Raw genomic sequence first — 15,788 nt, 5'->3', positions numbered from 1 at the left:
CCCTCAACAGTCTGATGGAACTCTCTGGCAAGTAAAACAGACTGGTAATTTATCCAAATGCTGAAGTCACCAAGAACCTGCTGGTTGCTTAGGTGTCCAAACAAGTCAATGTGGATATCCATAACTCTTGGAAAATGCCTTCAGATTTGCTGACTTGTAAGCAGTAAGTTCCTGCAGTTCATTTCTGCACTTGGGGACATACTCAGAGAAGTTAATATTCTTTTGGGAATGATAAACATATATATACTCAGATCTAAAACAGGTGTCCACACCTGCACTGATGGTGCCAAGTGTGAGGAACCGGTAAGAGAGTTGCTGGCCAGAATTTCAGCTGCCAAATGAAAGTCAACTTTATTCTTTAGAGAGGTGTCTATAATAAATGTGAGCCTGACATGATTTATATATATATATATATATATATATATATATATATATATATATATATATATATATATATATGGGTCTACCTGATAACGCCGAAACTGCAAAACACTGATGACGAGAACACTGACACCGGAAGATCAACAACGGAAATGATTGACAGTTGAAAATCCCAACACTGAGAACACCGACATGTTAAGGTAAGTGTGGGGTTAGGATTAGGAGCAGATTAAGTGAGTTAGGGTTAGGGCGCGGGTCAGGTGAGTGTGCGATAGTGACAGACTGTAGGGTTAGGGGTGGGTTAAGTGAGTTAGGGTTAGGGCACGGGTTAGGTGAGTGTGCGATAGTGGCGGACCTTAGGGTTAGGGTTTGGGTTAAGGTTACTGCATAGATAGTTATGTATGTAAGGTTTAGTGTAGGTTTGTATGGTTTTTGATGTGCTTGTGTTGTGTGTGTGCTTTTTGGACAGGGGATTTCTTTTGTTTGTTGATTTTCGGGATTGTAGTTTGTCTGGCATGTGAAGTTTCGTGTTTTTGAACTTTTGGTTTTGTGGTGTCGGTGATTTCGTTGTCGGTGTTATCAGGTAGACCCATATGTATATATATATATATATATATATATATATATATATATATATATATATATATATATATACACAAACACACACACATATATATATATATATATATATATATATATATATATATATATATATATATATATATATATATATATATATATATATATATATCATAATTTATACAGTGCTTGTGGAACACTGGCGACCGAGGGGATGGCAAAAGGAGTGCAGACATTATTGGAAAGGCTGCATTGCAAAACATGCTTCCTGGGTCCTATAATAAGACAGGAAGAACCCCTGTCCAATGATATTTCTGTCTTAGACTAGTAATTAAACATCCACTCAAGCATCATCCCATTCTACTTTGGGCCCATACCTGTGAGCAATTTGTGGTCTTATCAGCCCTATAACCCCTCAGGGTTACAAGTTGTTCACATAAACAGCAAACGGCAGCTGGATTCCCAAGAGACTGAAAGGCTGAAGTAGTCAAAAAATAGAATAAAAGGAAAATGTCGTAGCAGATCAACTGAATAAACATATGGACTAAAATATCAAAGTACATACATATTTTACTCGATTTTGTTTACTCAGTTGATCTGCAATATCTTTTATATCAAAGTACATACATATCCATGGATATCAAAATCCACTTCTGATAGGATCGGGTCAGCATACAGTAAAAAAACATTTTTCAAGTATTCAGGAAATGGAAGTGGGGTGGACTCAGGCACTCAAATTCAGTAAATAGGAACAAGGAAGTAATGGAGCTCAACACCAGCTCATTTCTGATGTTCGAGCAGATCTTACCTAATGATGGCAGTAACATCACTTCTCATGATCAGTGACAAATGTAACAAGAAAATTGCAAGCATGCAGATAAATCCAGAGAGAAACTGCTCTAAAGTATGAATAAGGCACAGCTCATTCCACGAGGAAGCAACACCAGTCGAGCACTTTGTTGTATGAACAGACAGGATAATCAGTGTAACAGGAGTAGGAGATTGTGTGAAAAACTTAGTAGAGAACTACTCCAAATAAATAACTCCTTCAGTCAGATCTAAATTATGCCAAACCCATATCATAGGTCAGACAGACAACTGTGTTACATTGTCCAAGGACTAAAGGAAAATCTGTAATAAAAACTGAGGTATTGCAAACACTGCAGATAAAACACACTGATACACAGGTGGGATGACAAATAAATGTACTCAGTCCAGAGAAGCCTCTTCAAATATCTGAGATTCCAGAAAAATGGAAGTAACTGGATGAAACAGATAATATCCAGCAGAGTAAGTAAAATAAGATATTTTGGTTCAGTTACCATTGATATTTCAGGGGCCATAAATCTGGTCCTTAGATTATCAGAAATAAAAGTGTGAATTGGGGGAAGATATACTGACTTCAAAACTGCTATATTTGAGGACATTTCTCTTGCTTCCCCATATAGTAATGTCAGAATCATTTTATATGTGGGGGGGGGGGGGCAGAGTCATCATTTCAGAAAAGTGGGGGATGGTGAAACCTCAGTTATATTGAAGTTAATAAAGTAAACCAAAGTCAGATTCAAAAGTGGATTAGTAGAATACTGCATTGGAAATGCACTCCACATCAAAAAAAAAAAAAAGTCTGCACACCCAGTAAACCCCAGCTACAGCTAAAACGAACCAATAAACATTGCACACTAAACATGGAGTTTTCACAAATCAGTTTTTGAAAGCTAGCCATGAAACATTCATGTAAGGGGGTAAAATTATATATCTAAAATGGTATATCAAAGATGGCACATAACCAGTCGTAAATAACTATATACTAATAGTTCATGGGCATCTAAAAACACAGGACAAGACAGATGCTAATCGTATATAACCTCTTACTTTGTGAATTAGTGAACATTTTTTGTGAAACAAAGTGCTTATTTTGTGAATTAAATTAGTCCAGTGCAAGTGGTTTGGCCATTTTTAGTCCTGACTTTTTCACGTTTGAAGTTATCCCAAGCAACAAACTAAAACAATGAGGAAAAAGGTTGCATACACACACACAAACACAAAAAAAATCTAGCAAGGCTAGACTTTCCACTGTGTGATTCCTTAAACCTCTTGAAACTATGGTTTTCGTTTGGTACTTGGAAATGGGAAGCGTTTCTGTTTTGTTTTAGCTGCTATTCAAATAATATATTAATACCAAATGCCAACAAAAAAATTAAAGACAATTCATCACTGTTTAAATTATTGCCAGATAACTTCTGCCATTTTTAGTGCTACATAAATCAGGGCAAGTCACTTTTTAAATAGCCACTGATAAAATTGCTGTGTCTTCTAAAATATTTAACACATATCAGGGAAGATGATTGTTAATGACACTCCAAATGTTTTGTGATCAAGCTTCATAAGTGCAATTAGAAAATATCTGAAAAAGCTGAATGTGAACTAAACTCAAAAATGAAAGAAAAAAAATATGTGAAAAGCATTTTGTTGAAGAAAACCCATCTGCACCCCAAAGATGTGGACTGCACTCCCCATCTCGGGAAAGGAGAAATTCATAGTATACTGCAGTGTGAATCTTCAGGCACAAATCTGTGGTTTCTGTAGATGAGTGATCACACAAAAAAGTGTCAGTCATTTGTATGTTGTAAACATGCTCTGCACCCTATGGAAGAGATAGAAAATAAACAATTATAAAATAAAATTAGGAAATAACTGATAACTGTGATTTGGACTTCTTGTAATACAGACTTTTTAAATTGTTCAAGAAGCACTGGATTTGCCATGTTGGTTCCTGATGCAATAATGACAGTTGCATCCCCTGTACATAACTGTTCTGCATAGGCAAAGACAGCAGTAATGGGAAAACTCATAGATAAATCCAGACATTATTATTTATGTATTCATTGATTCTTTCATCCTTTGCCAAACAAGTGAGACCCGTGGGACACAGCAGCCTATTTTCAGAAGTGACCTGAGAGCTTTGGTCTAGTTAAATGACTTGATCAGAGTTACAAATCAAACACATGAAGGTTGTGGGAATAAATTTCAGTTCTGTAACACTTATGTCATTCATGGCTTTTTATCTTTAAACCATTATGCTGTGTTTCCAGCTAGACTACAATCCTACATACTTAAACTAAACATGCCTTTGTAGTTAGAAAGGAAGGAAGAGCTGAGAGACATCTGAATCCTACTGCATGCTAACAGGTTCTTCCATTTTGTAGTAAACAGGAAGGAAAATTTACCTGAAGCCTATGGCTTCAGCATCCAGCTACACTGGGGAGTCTTTTATGTGAAGAGACACAGTAAGGACCCTGATGACTAAGGACTTTCATAAAACAACTTGAGATACCTACTTTAAAAAAATATATATATATGGGCAACTGATACCTAATAACAAGGAGATACAAGATATCCTGACAAGTGGGAGATTACAGAAACAAAAACATGACTCAACAACTCACAGTGGTGAATTCTATAGCAATAACCCACGCCTGGGTGTGGGTAATGCTGGATTTACCCACGGTTGGCGTGGTTTGGTCGAGGCGAAGCCAAACAAAGACAACCGTGGGTAAATCCAGCATTACCCACCCAGAAGTGGGTTATTATACAATGCCATTATTTAAGAAAATAAATAATTACTTTTCTTAAATAATGGCATTGTATAATGCCTCTTTGCTGCCCTTCCGCACCTGTCTGATGTTCAGTTCTGATGTACTGCGGATGCCTACGCAGTACATCAGAGCTGTAAAAGCAACGGAGAACGCAAGTTCTCCGTTGCTTAGCTCGCTATGTTAAATGGGTTTAACATAGCGAGAGGCTTTAAAATAAGCAACGGAGATCTCCGTTGCTTATTTTGCTGTCTCGCTATGTTAAACTCATTTAACATAGCGACAGGTTTAAAAACGGAGATCGCAAGATCTCCGTTGCTTGTGTCGCTATGTTAAAGGAGTTTAACATGGCGAGACAGCTTTAAAAAAGCAACGGAGATCTCCGTTGCTTTTTAAATCTGTGTCGCTATGTTAAACTCTTTTAACATAGCGAGAACAGCTAACGGAAAAGTCCGGGCGACGGACCTTTTCCGTTAGTATATTGAGATTTACGAACGGCACGCTGGTTGGGCTGGCCAATCAGCGTGCACGTTTTTAGGGTAGGCATTGTATAATAAGTAATAATGTACTCTGTGCTAAGGCAGATAGTGAAAAACCTGTAGTACTCCTATTGTCTCAGTCTCAAAAACTGAGTGCAATCCATGCCCACCAATTTGATAACATACTGAATCATATTATAGCAATAACCCACGCCTGGGTGTGGGTAATGCTGGATTTACCCACGGTTGGCGTGGTTTGGTCGAGGCGGCCGAGGACCAAACAAAGACAACCGTGGGTAAATCCAGCATTACCACACCAGAAGTGAGTTATTATTATATAATGCCATTATTTAAGAAAATAAATAATTACTTTTCTTAAATAATGGCATTGTATAATGCCTCTTTGCTGCCCTTCCGCACCTTTTCTGGTGTTCCGCGGTAGTTCTGATGTACTGCATGCCTCGCAGTACATCAGAGCTGTGGCAAAAGCAACGGAGAACGCAAGTTCTCCGTTGCTTTACTATCTCGCTATGTTAACTGGGTTTAACATAGCGAAACAGCTTTAAAATAAGGAACGGAGATCTCCGTTGCTTATTTTAAACTGTCTCGCTATGTTAAACTCATTTAACATAGCTTTAAAGCAACGGAGATCGCAAGATCTCCGTTGCTACTAATAATAAGCTATGTTAAGAGTTTAACATAGCGAGACAGCTTTAAAAAGCAACGGAGATCTCCGTTGCTTTTTAGCTGTCTCGCTATGTTAAACTCTTTAACATAGCAGACAGTTTATGCTAACGGAAAAAGTCCGGGCGACCGGACCTTTTTCCGTTAGTATATTGAGGGATTTACAACGGGCACGCTGGTTGGGCTGGCCAATCAGCGTGCACGTTTTGAGGGTAGGCATTGTATAATAACAGTTCTTTCACAGAACTAATCAATGGGATGCAGACATCAGAATACTCTGAAGTAACTTGGCAGTTTAACACAAAGACTAGGGCTATAAATGCTATTCTACACTACTGGGTTTTGATCCCCCAATCTCTATTTGCATACTGTAAGAAGCTGAGCACATCACTTAATCAGATTTTTTTTCCCCTAGGTCACTCATAATTGTGTCTAGTTAGTTTACCTCGTTAACAAATTCATTTCTAAAAGTCCTGAGTTCAACTCTCAGTCAAAGGCTGAAATTGTCCTTTTATTTCTCACCATGAAGTAGGAAAAAGGATAATTAAATGTGAAATTTAAAATCATCTAACATCCTTAAAAAAATATGTGATAAAATGCAGGTGCTGGAAGTTGATTTACAAATAGTTGTGGTTATATATTAACTGAATAACTATGCAGTTATCTATTAGATCAAACATGACACAGTGAAAACAATGAAAATCTTGTTTTATTACATTATATCTGACTGTAAGAAAGTATGTGTAATATTACATCTGAATGGAACTTTGAAAGTCTTGTTAGCAGCTTTATTCATGCGATTTTACTTAGTTGACTAATCAAAGATACAGTGTAGTATAGTTTTAAAAAGATGAACCTTTCTACACACAGTCAGATGTTAACTCAAAGAAAGCTCTACTATAAAGTTATTTTTTTACTTCGGATTATATGTTTCATAGTTACTATAGTAAATACGTACAATATGTCAAGTGTGCCTTCACTAACTATTCAGATCAAAACATATTGAGTAAGTAGCCAAAAATAAGAAGGTTACGTTCATCTTTCATGGAAATCAACATAAAAAATGCAGTGATAAGTAATGAGGATACACTCATTTTAGAATAAAGTTACAATAGAGTTTCTACAGAGGGCCAATAATGCCTGCACCCTCATTCCACATTTAACATATTCTTCTACCTGGTGCTGTAGTTGAAGTAAAAGTAATACATGGTTTTGCTGGAAGAGTGGATATTCCCTTTACCTCCAAGGTGGTATGGCATCAGAGTTAATATGCATAGTAGGACAAACACCCAACACTATGGTGAGTGGGAGACACAGCATCCTGCAAAGTTTTTGCAGCTAACATTCCCTTTATGTTCTGTTACAGGTACATATACAAGTACTTGGATATCAGTCTGCAGACTATTACAAGATGAGACAATAACCAGAGGTCAGAATCAACCTATACCTTGTATCTGCGAAGCAGAGACCTTAAACATTATGCAAACCAATAATAATTACTGTCATTTAATTTGTACTTTTGTGTTTGTTAATTTATTTACTTTTATTTATTGACCGGGATAGGGCACTGAACTCAGTGGGCCATGTTCATGCTTAGCCTGGGGTTTACAACTAAATGTACATTACAAGAATAAAGATGACTGTTTATTATCACATCCCTGACTGTTTAGCATATTAGAGTTGATGTTTCAGTCTGTTCAGAGCTGAAAATATGACATGACAGGAGTACTTTTTAGGCAAGAAAGACAGTAATTAGGTGCCATACAGTAAAACTGGAAAAAGAAAATTCTGATGGAATTCAAGTTCGTGCTTCTTTGTTGAACATTTATATAGTTGAAACAATGAATCTGTAATTGAGGCGGAAGTAAAGAGTGGTGAGCGTCATGCAAACATGACAATAGACACAGAGGATTCTTAGCTGCAGTACAAGAATCAGTGCTGTAAATTATACAGACTCACTAAAAACAACAAAAGACAAATGGATACACAAGGTGGGACAAGTAATTTTTCATTGCAGTCTGAATCCAGAATCCCATGAAATCGCATTGTCCTTGTCCTTTGTTCCTCACGAATGTCACATTTTATTGTTGTGATAACCACTACAATATCCTAAATAAAGACACCATTGCAGGGCATAGAATAAAGGCTGTAACATCCACTGGGGGGACAAACCTATTGGGTCCCCCTTGTTGACCACCAGGTATTGGTAGTTGTAGCAGTCATTCATAGTAAGGCCTCTGATTTCTATTAATTCATTTACATTATATTGCTGACTGCAGTATAACCACATTTATCTGGAGTAGCAAAGCTTGGTACAGTGTGTAATAATACCTCATCTGAATGAGCAGAAATTAAAGAAATGTTGGCACCTATCGGTGAATATGCAGTTATACAGAATTAAACTGCCACTGAAATCCAAATTACAGTAGTACTGCTATTTGGTAGAAAGTTATATCACTGGATTGTAGGGCAAACGGTGTCCTTCTACCACTCAAAAGTGTAGCTTTGTAGAACAGAGAAGTTCAACTGAGTAATTTAAATGTTTTTTATGTGAATATTTGTCAATGACTGATCTGATAGTTAATATATACTAAGGAACTTCGTTTCAATTAGGCATGCAGAGCAACGCAATCATAAATGTGGTACTTCAAGAGAAATAACGTTGTTCTGTAGATACAGATTATGCAAATATGGACAAAATCTCTGCTTTTAAACTCAGACAGCAAACTGTACTTCTGGACATATTGATAAAATGGTTAAATACTTGCTCAGCATCAATTAAAAGGCTTATTTATGCTGCATCGGTGTAATTGCTTTTTGAGCTTTCTGCAACTGAAACATGGTATGCTTAGATTGGAATCTTCTGTATTATCCAGTTAACAGAACATACCTAGTACTTTTTCAGGCTGTAAAAGCTAAGGAAATAGGTTTTATGCTAAGCGAATCTGGAGTGTTGGTACATTGGTCTTATAGCACCCCCAAGTCGCTCCCTTCTTCTCTGCTGTATACTTCAGCGTGTACATTTACCGAATCTCAGTTCCCATTTTGTACAGTTAAGACTAGCATAAAATCAAAATTGCAATTCATCTAAGTATCTGCTCCTGTCTTCATTTTTTACATTTCTTTGTGAAGAAGTCCTGCACTGCCATTAATCATTCTCATGTATTACTAAAAAAACCCAGAAAAAGTTAGGAACCCACATTACAAATATTAAGTGTCAGTAACATTCAGATACATTTGTATGTGACTTCGTTTTAAGGAAAACACAACAATTATTAAGGTAGTTGATAGAGAGGGAGATGCATGCAATGTGGGCCTTTAATAACACACAAAGAAGATGTGTTATGATGATAAAAAGAATGTGCCTTGTATTTAATAATTTCAGAGTTCTAAATACAAGGATTGTTCAATTTTTACTTTGAAATAATGCTATCAGGAAATGCAGCAGACCATAATCTCGATCTAAAGACACTTGTGAGTTTAAATGAGGATTTGAAATAGTAAATACAAAAGTGTACATAATAACAGTTTATGTTCTTTTGCAGTTATGGTTTACCAGAATTGTAGAGAAAAATGAAGCAACATGCATGCAGCTTTGAAGAATCACCTACATTTCTGCAGCTTCTTAAGCAGCTAGCTGTTGCATTGGCAAAGATACTGCACAATAAGGAGTTATTTAACACAAATGTAATGAAATACACAAAATGTAGTGCTGTAAGTTTACTTTTCTTTGTTATTCTTCTTTTTGGCTCCTACAACTGAAAATTAGCTCACCCCCCCTGTCTTCTCCATGTTCACCATGTCTACTGGAGCTATCTTAGCCACAGCTTGGCCTAACTCTCGACCCATGTCCATGGCCAATGATGAGATAAAGGGTCTTGAAGCAGTGTCATACTGCTATCAGCAGTATTTCTGCTTATGTTCTAAGTTTGCCTACCCCGTGTGCGTACCTATTATATCCTGGGATGGGCACAAAATGGGGTATGCTAGTATATCTTCCTGCCTCTGCTGTGACTGGGCCACTGTCACTGATTCCCTCGGACAATGTCCTCCTGCATCTGCTCGACAACTATCATGAGGTGCACCTGAGTACATGCTCTGCCCAGGATAGATACACCCATCCGCCTGTGCCAATGCTTCAAACACCCAAGCTGCTAATTGAATCTAGGTCACCTAGACCAAAATCAGGGCTTTATCCCTCTAGGCCCTGGCAATGGCCACAAATGGGAGTATAGTTACTGCAAGAGCAGATGTCTGAATAATAATAAGATGGCTGGATGTGTACCGATCATCATATGCAACTGATGTCAGATGTCAGTTCTCAGGTAATACTTTCAGCTGCTCAACATGTGGGGATGCAGTGTTAAGAGGTTACCATGAAAAGGAGCCTGCTTATAAAAGTAAATGTACCATGTGCCCTACTCTGGTTTTGTGGAGCCAGTGATAACATACCAACATATGCTCTGGGGAAGGCTAAAGAAATAAAATTGTAACCCATGCCTATGTATAGAAATACAAGCATGCAAAATAACTGGTGCAGTTATATTTAAACAACAGGCCCAAGTCTACAACTATGAAGTAAGTATAGTGAAGAAACACAACAACACACACTGTGGATTAATCTTTATAATGCAATCGACTAGTGTTTCAGTAAGTAAGTCTTTCACATCATTAAGACCAGGGAGACAGAGGGAAGAAGTCTTTCATAAAGACATGATACTATTATTTCAGTATCTATGTACTGCGGTGGTGGTGCTGCAGTAGCATTGTCGCCTCACAGTTAGACGTTGCCCGTTCGATTCTCAGTTAGAGCGTCTTCTGTGTGGCAACATGCGTGAATGGGTGTTCCTTCGTTGAAGGTTGTGCGTTAGGCCTGGCAAGCCAATCATTAGCGGACTGGAGTTCTACTGTGGCGACCCCTAACCGGGAAAAGCCAAAAGACACAACAACAACAACAACAACAACTATTATTTCAGGATCTGCTATTATGCTGAATAATGCAGACAAGATTTAAACTCATCAGATTGTATTCCTTAATATTAAACTTCTCAGTATCTATTCCCCATTTAGTATCACTACCAGTGCAGGTTCTGTGTATATGATGGCCACGATTTAGATTTTGTGGGCTTTCCTTTTTTCTCTACAGTTGTGCAACCATGGAGTTTGTATGTGTGTGTGCGTGTGTGTGTGTGTGTGTGTGTGTGTGTGTGTGTGTGTGTGTGTGTGTGTGTGTGTGTGTGTGTGTGTGTGTGTGTGTGTGTATATATATAAATATATAATAATATATATATATATATATATATATATATATATATTTATATTTATATGTGTGCGTGTGTGTGTGTTATATATATATATATATATATATATATATATATATATATATATATATATATATATATATATATATATGGGGGTCATCCTGTATGGAAGTGTAGCTGCATCTACCCTTCCCCCCAAAAATCCCTTTTATTAGTGAATCTTATTGATCTAAGGCTTTGACTCTTGCGTTTCTTCTGGTTGAGAGAAATGAAACTCAACAAAACATAGAAGAAGTCAATATTTTTGTATTAGTCTTATTTATATTTTCTAAATTATTACCTAATGTCTCGAAGTACACACTGCACCCTACTTTCAGTTCTTACTACACTAGAAAGAATTACTAATCATAATCTATTACAATGAACTGTCACACTGTACACTTTGCAAGATCAGGGCTGTGGCAGATCCTTAGGAATCAGTCCACTATCCCAGTTAACAAATACCAATCAATTACAGGAAATAGACAGATATATTGATGGATAGAAACAAGGCCTTAAATTTAGTAGCTAGAAGGATCTAAACAACAGGCCTTGGATTCGACTGAATGAAAAAGAATTTGTATTCCAAGCTAAGCTGTGGGGTTTCATGGAGAAAACAAGGAAACTTAGTAATTCATTTGGAAGGTAGACAGATCCACTTTTGGATTACCCCATTTTTCTGTTATTGTACAGATAGCTTGTTTGTTTGTTTTCTGTTCAAGGAAGATTGAAATCTCTCTCCTTGAATGTGTAGCATGCTGCTTGCTGATTTAAAATGTATACGTTCTAAAGAGAAAACTCCATCTCGGTTGTGTATTCTAACGTTGTTATTTGACGTCTACAAAAATAATAAGAATGGGTGATTTCCTGTTTGCTAATATAACATGTCACTTTTGTTTCAACTCCTGCTTTCTGAAGGGCCCCCTGTCTTAAGTCTAATTTTGACCACTCTCAAAGTTTGGTGGCTAGCCAGTATCTATTAGGAAAGTGGACTGAGCCCAGTGAGTTAGTAACAATGATGTGGAAAGTTCCTTTGGGATATCTTCCGCTGGGGACTCCATGGCAAAAGCATTCTGGTTTCAAGGTGGTGAGGAATGCATCTGATTATTCACACTTTTCTAGTCAAAGGTAGATCTCTCATCCTTCTAAGAGGGCAAAACTGGTTAGCCATTTCCATCCAGAAAAGCTCTGTATCATGCAAACATTATTCAATAATCACATTCACAAAATATCAGATTTCAGCTTTGAAAAATCTGAACTTAATCTGTGCATTTTAACTTGGCTAGGCCTTGTACCTATATTTTATTAATGATATGCCCATAATTTGAGATTTCATCTTTGAAAACTTTGCACTTGTCCTTGTCTGGTTAATACCCATGCTCTTTAACTTGACAGGTCTCTTTGAAGGTGGCCCAAGTGCTGATTGTCATTTTTCTTTGTCACCAAGATATTGTTAAGGTTGTAGATCATGTACACCCACCTTCTTTCAAGTACCTGGACCATGAAGTGCTGTCAGATGGCCTATACAAATGCTATTCTATCAACTCATTATACCAGAATAGCCATTAATGCATATTAAATGTTAGAAAACTAGAAGGTTCATTAAAGATCAATCTATTTCCTTTTGCAGGTATGTCTGTGCCACAGTAATTTTTGTGAAATCTAATGCCAGTGGCCATCATGTGAAAATATCATCACTTCCTAGCAGAAGATATTGCATAATCCTTTGGGGTTGATTTAGAATGATTATAAATTCTGCCGATAAAATCCTGACCAATTTTAATTTTATGATAGGCACTATTTGTCTAATCAATTTATCCCCTTTCACTGAAGACAGCACCCCAACACTTCAATAGCTTTTCAGTCACATTGCACCTATAGTTTAAAGACATATGGCACCAGACTAGCTTTGTGGAATGTTGGAGTAGCATTTGTTTCTAGTTAAATATTTGTTTTTATTAATATTATAATTCCCATCTCTTTGGTAAAGACTTATCTGGTATTCATTAATAAATGTGATATTTCCCTTCTGCAGCTGTTTTGTTACAGCCCTTAACTACCACTTGAAGTTTTTAATACAGCAATTGTCCAGCTCAGTGTTCCTTCTGCACTTTCCACCAAATGGCATTGACTTTCTCCTCTAATACACATACACACTCACCTTATGCATCATGCTTTCTGTGTCAAAGGCAGAGTTATTTTACCCACTGAAAATCCCTTCTCCCCATACAGGTAATTTGTAATAATTCTTACTTGTTAAATAGTATGTATAAACACAATTTCTCATATTTCTGCAAAGAAATCATAGACAAACCAGTTTCTGTATTAAAATCCATCTTTCCAGATACTTTGGGAATAACTAAGAGAATTTCACTGTCAGTTCACTTTGTGCTCTAGGCACATCAAGCTATAAGTATCTTATATATCTGACTCCATCTTGACTGATTCAGCATTATTTCCTTTATCCATCGTTTTGGTTATATTTTGAATCATGCCCCCCCCCCCCCCACACACACACACACACACATACCCTATGTTAACTATTCAATTTCTTTTTGACATTTTCAACTTGCACAGTCTTTCAATATGACCCTTTCAGAATCAACACCACAATCAATCCAAGTACTGTAGAAAATAAATATGACAGTCCAGTGTTCACAAGAGAATGACCCTTTCAGAATGACTTCTATATAATTTTTCTTTAAACTAACATACATCAGTTCTATGTGACCTGCAATCTGCCACATCAAAAATATACTTGCCTTTTATGAGACTTAATAGCCATTTTTTTAAAAGCACAGTCAACTGCACCCTCCTGCAGTTTTAATCTATATTTTGCTACTGTTTTATAAATACTGACATGTTTATTGCTTGTTCAAGGTCAGGTCTTGCTTGTACAGCAGTCTTTCCATATGTTTCCATAACATGTAGTGCATACAGATCTCTCTGTGAATGAATGTATTATCTAGAGCCTCCCTAAAGTGAGAAAGCTTGGCTAGTTAGTCGAACTCTGCCATATACTATGGGATGTTTTCATGTTTCATTAGAATCCTTTTATGCAACATAAAATTGGTAGCAGTCACCAAGGGTTTAAGATTTAGATGTTTCTGTGAAGTCTACAGTTTCTGCAAATTATTTTACGAATAGCATAGCTGGTGCTATTAACTCTACAATAGTCTCTATGTCTTGGTGCTTTTGTGGCACACAGTATTCAGCAACATTGACTGCCTTTTCATGCACAATGTCATTAGCTATAGAAAAAACAACTCAAAAGCATTATGATGTCCCAACATGTTCAGGCACTTGAAAATTGTGTCTCCATTAACCACATGTATATTTAATTATCATCTAAATTTTTCAGCAACACAAAATCATGTAATTATTCTCATTTTTACATCAGCACACATCTACAAAGTCTATTTTCATTTCAAAATGGCATTGTTTGTATATTTAAGCATTTAAAATACTTCACACACATTTGCCTGCATTTATATATGAAAACTGCTTTACTGGTTTTAGCACAGTTTGTTAGTTCATGAAAATTTACTTATTTATTGCAGTTTTTGATCAATAATAAAGACTCTTTCACAGGTAAAAGTGTTGTTTGAAAGGAGATAAGGTTAGTACTCCCCTTGATAAGAATGGGAAAGGTCCTTGTCACCTTTATAACACATATATGGTTAAGGCATTGCCACTTACTTTGTGGCATCTAACCACCATTTCACCCATGTCCCTGATAGACAGGGGTAGCCGGTGTTGATCACAGACTCACTCTGTTCATAAATTCATTCTGCAAACTCCCCAAAAAGAGCAAATGAGGACACCTGGGATTAACATGGCTAGGCTTGTAAAGGCTCTAGAGCTGCTAGCATAGTAACCTCCTATAAACCTATGAACTTATGAAATGTTACAGCTATTTGTGCCCTCAAATCACTGTGTAAGTTGATCCAAAGAGAGTAAGAATTGATGTCCCCCTGCATGTTTGATGTACCCCATCACTGTAGTTTTAAATGATGCTTTCTGAAGGGCCCTGTTATATATAGTGCACACTATTACAAGGTACCACATCTGTCACTCTTTCAGACCAGTTGGAAATGGCGGGTGAGTATCTGCTCAAATATTAACCTGGACTGTGTATTTCAAGATTCTGAACTCAAGTTCATTCACATCATGGTCACTTTTGATAAATCAAATCACCACATTATTGCCAACTATAGATCTCATTCAGTGTTAAATGAGGAGTACAGAAGGTACCTTGGCAAGATGGATTCCATATCTATAAATCTGAATACCCTAATTCTAGGTGATCACATATTCATTTCTCAACTGAGAGGCTTACAATACTAGCAATAAATATTGTCAATGTTTCATATATTTTATTAATACCAACTTCCAAGAACAAGCTGTCCAAGTTTATTTATTTATTACTCTATTTATTATTCTGAACAGCGGACTAACCGTGCTGCTATCTACTTACCCGTGTAACTGTTGATGTTAAGTATTGTATGGAATTTTAAACAGTCTCAGTATTTCTCTCTAAGGCCTGTATAGTAGTAACAGTATGATATAGTGACTTTTGCAATACTTATGCTAGGCAATTTTCTTTGATATAGCAATATAATTTTGTCAAGTTACTCAACAAAGTGTTTTCCCTTGCTATTATTGCAGCTTTTTATCCAACCTTATATAAATTTAGTCCACTGTTTAGGCTATACATTGCTCTGCTTTTACAATAGTACCTGATACTGTTTGAATTGTATAGATTAATG

At 36.7% G+C, this 15,788-nt stretch overlaps 1 non-coding gene across 1 annotated transcript; it reads left to right on the top strand.

Moving 5' to 3' along the window:
* The first annotated feature begins 14,616 nt into the window (after positions 1 to 14,616).
* LOC122788506 lies at positions 14,617 to 14,744 on the top strand. The gene has a single exon (XR_006362705.1). It is a non-coding gene; the product is annotated as a U6atac minor spliceosomal RNA (small nuclear RNA).
* The last annotated feature ends 1,044 nt before the right edge of the window (positions 14,745 to 15,788 follow it).

The sequence above is a fragment of the Protopterus annectens genome, chromosome 13.part0, assembly GCF_019279795.1.
Source record: "Protopterus annectens isolate FY-2018-M chromosome 13.part0, PAN1.0, whole genome shotgun sequence".
NCBI lineage: Eukaryota > Metazoa > Chordata > Ceratodontiformes > Protopteridae > Protopterus > Protopterus annectens.
Note: the sequence above shows the minus strand (reverse complement) of the source record. Positions and strands in the feature narration are given on the sequence as shown.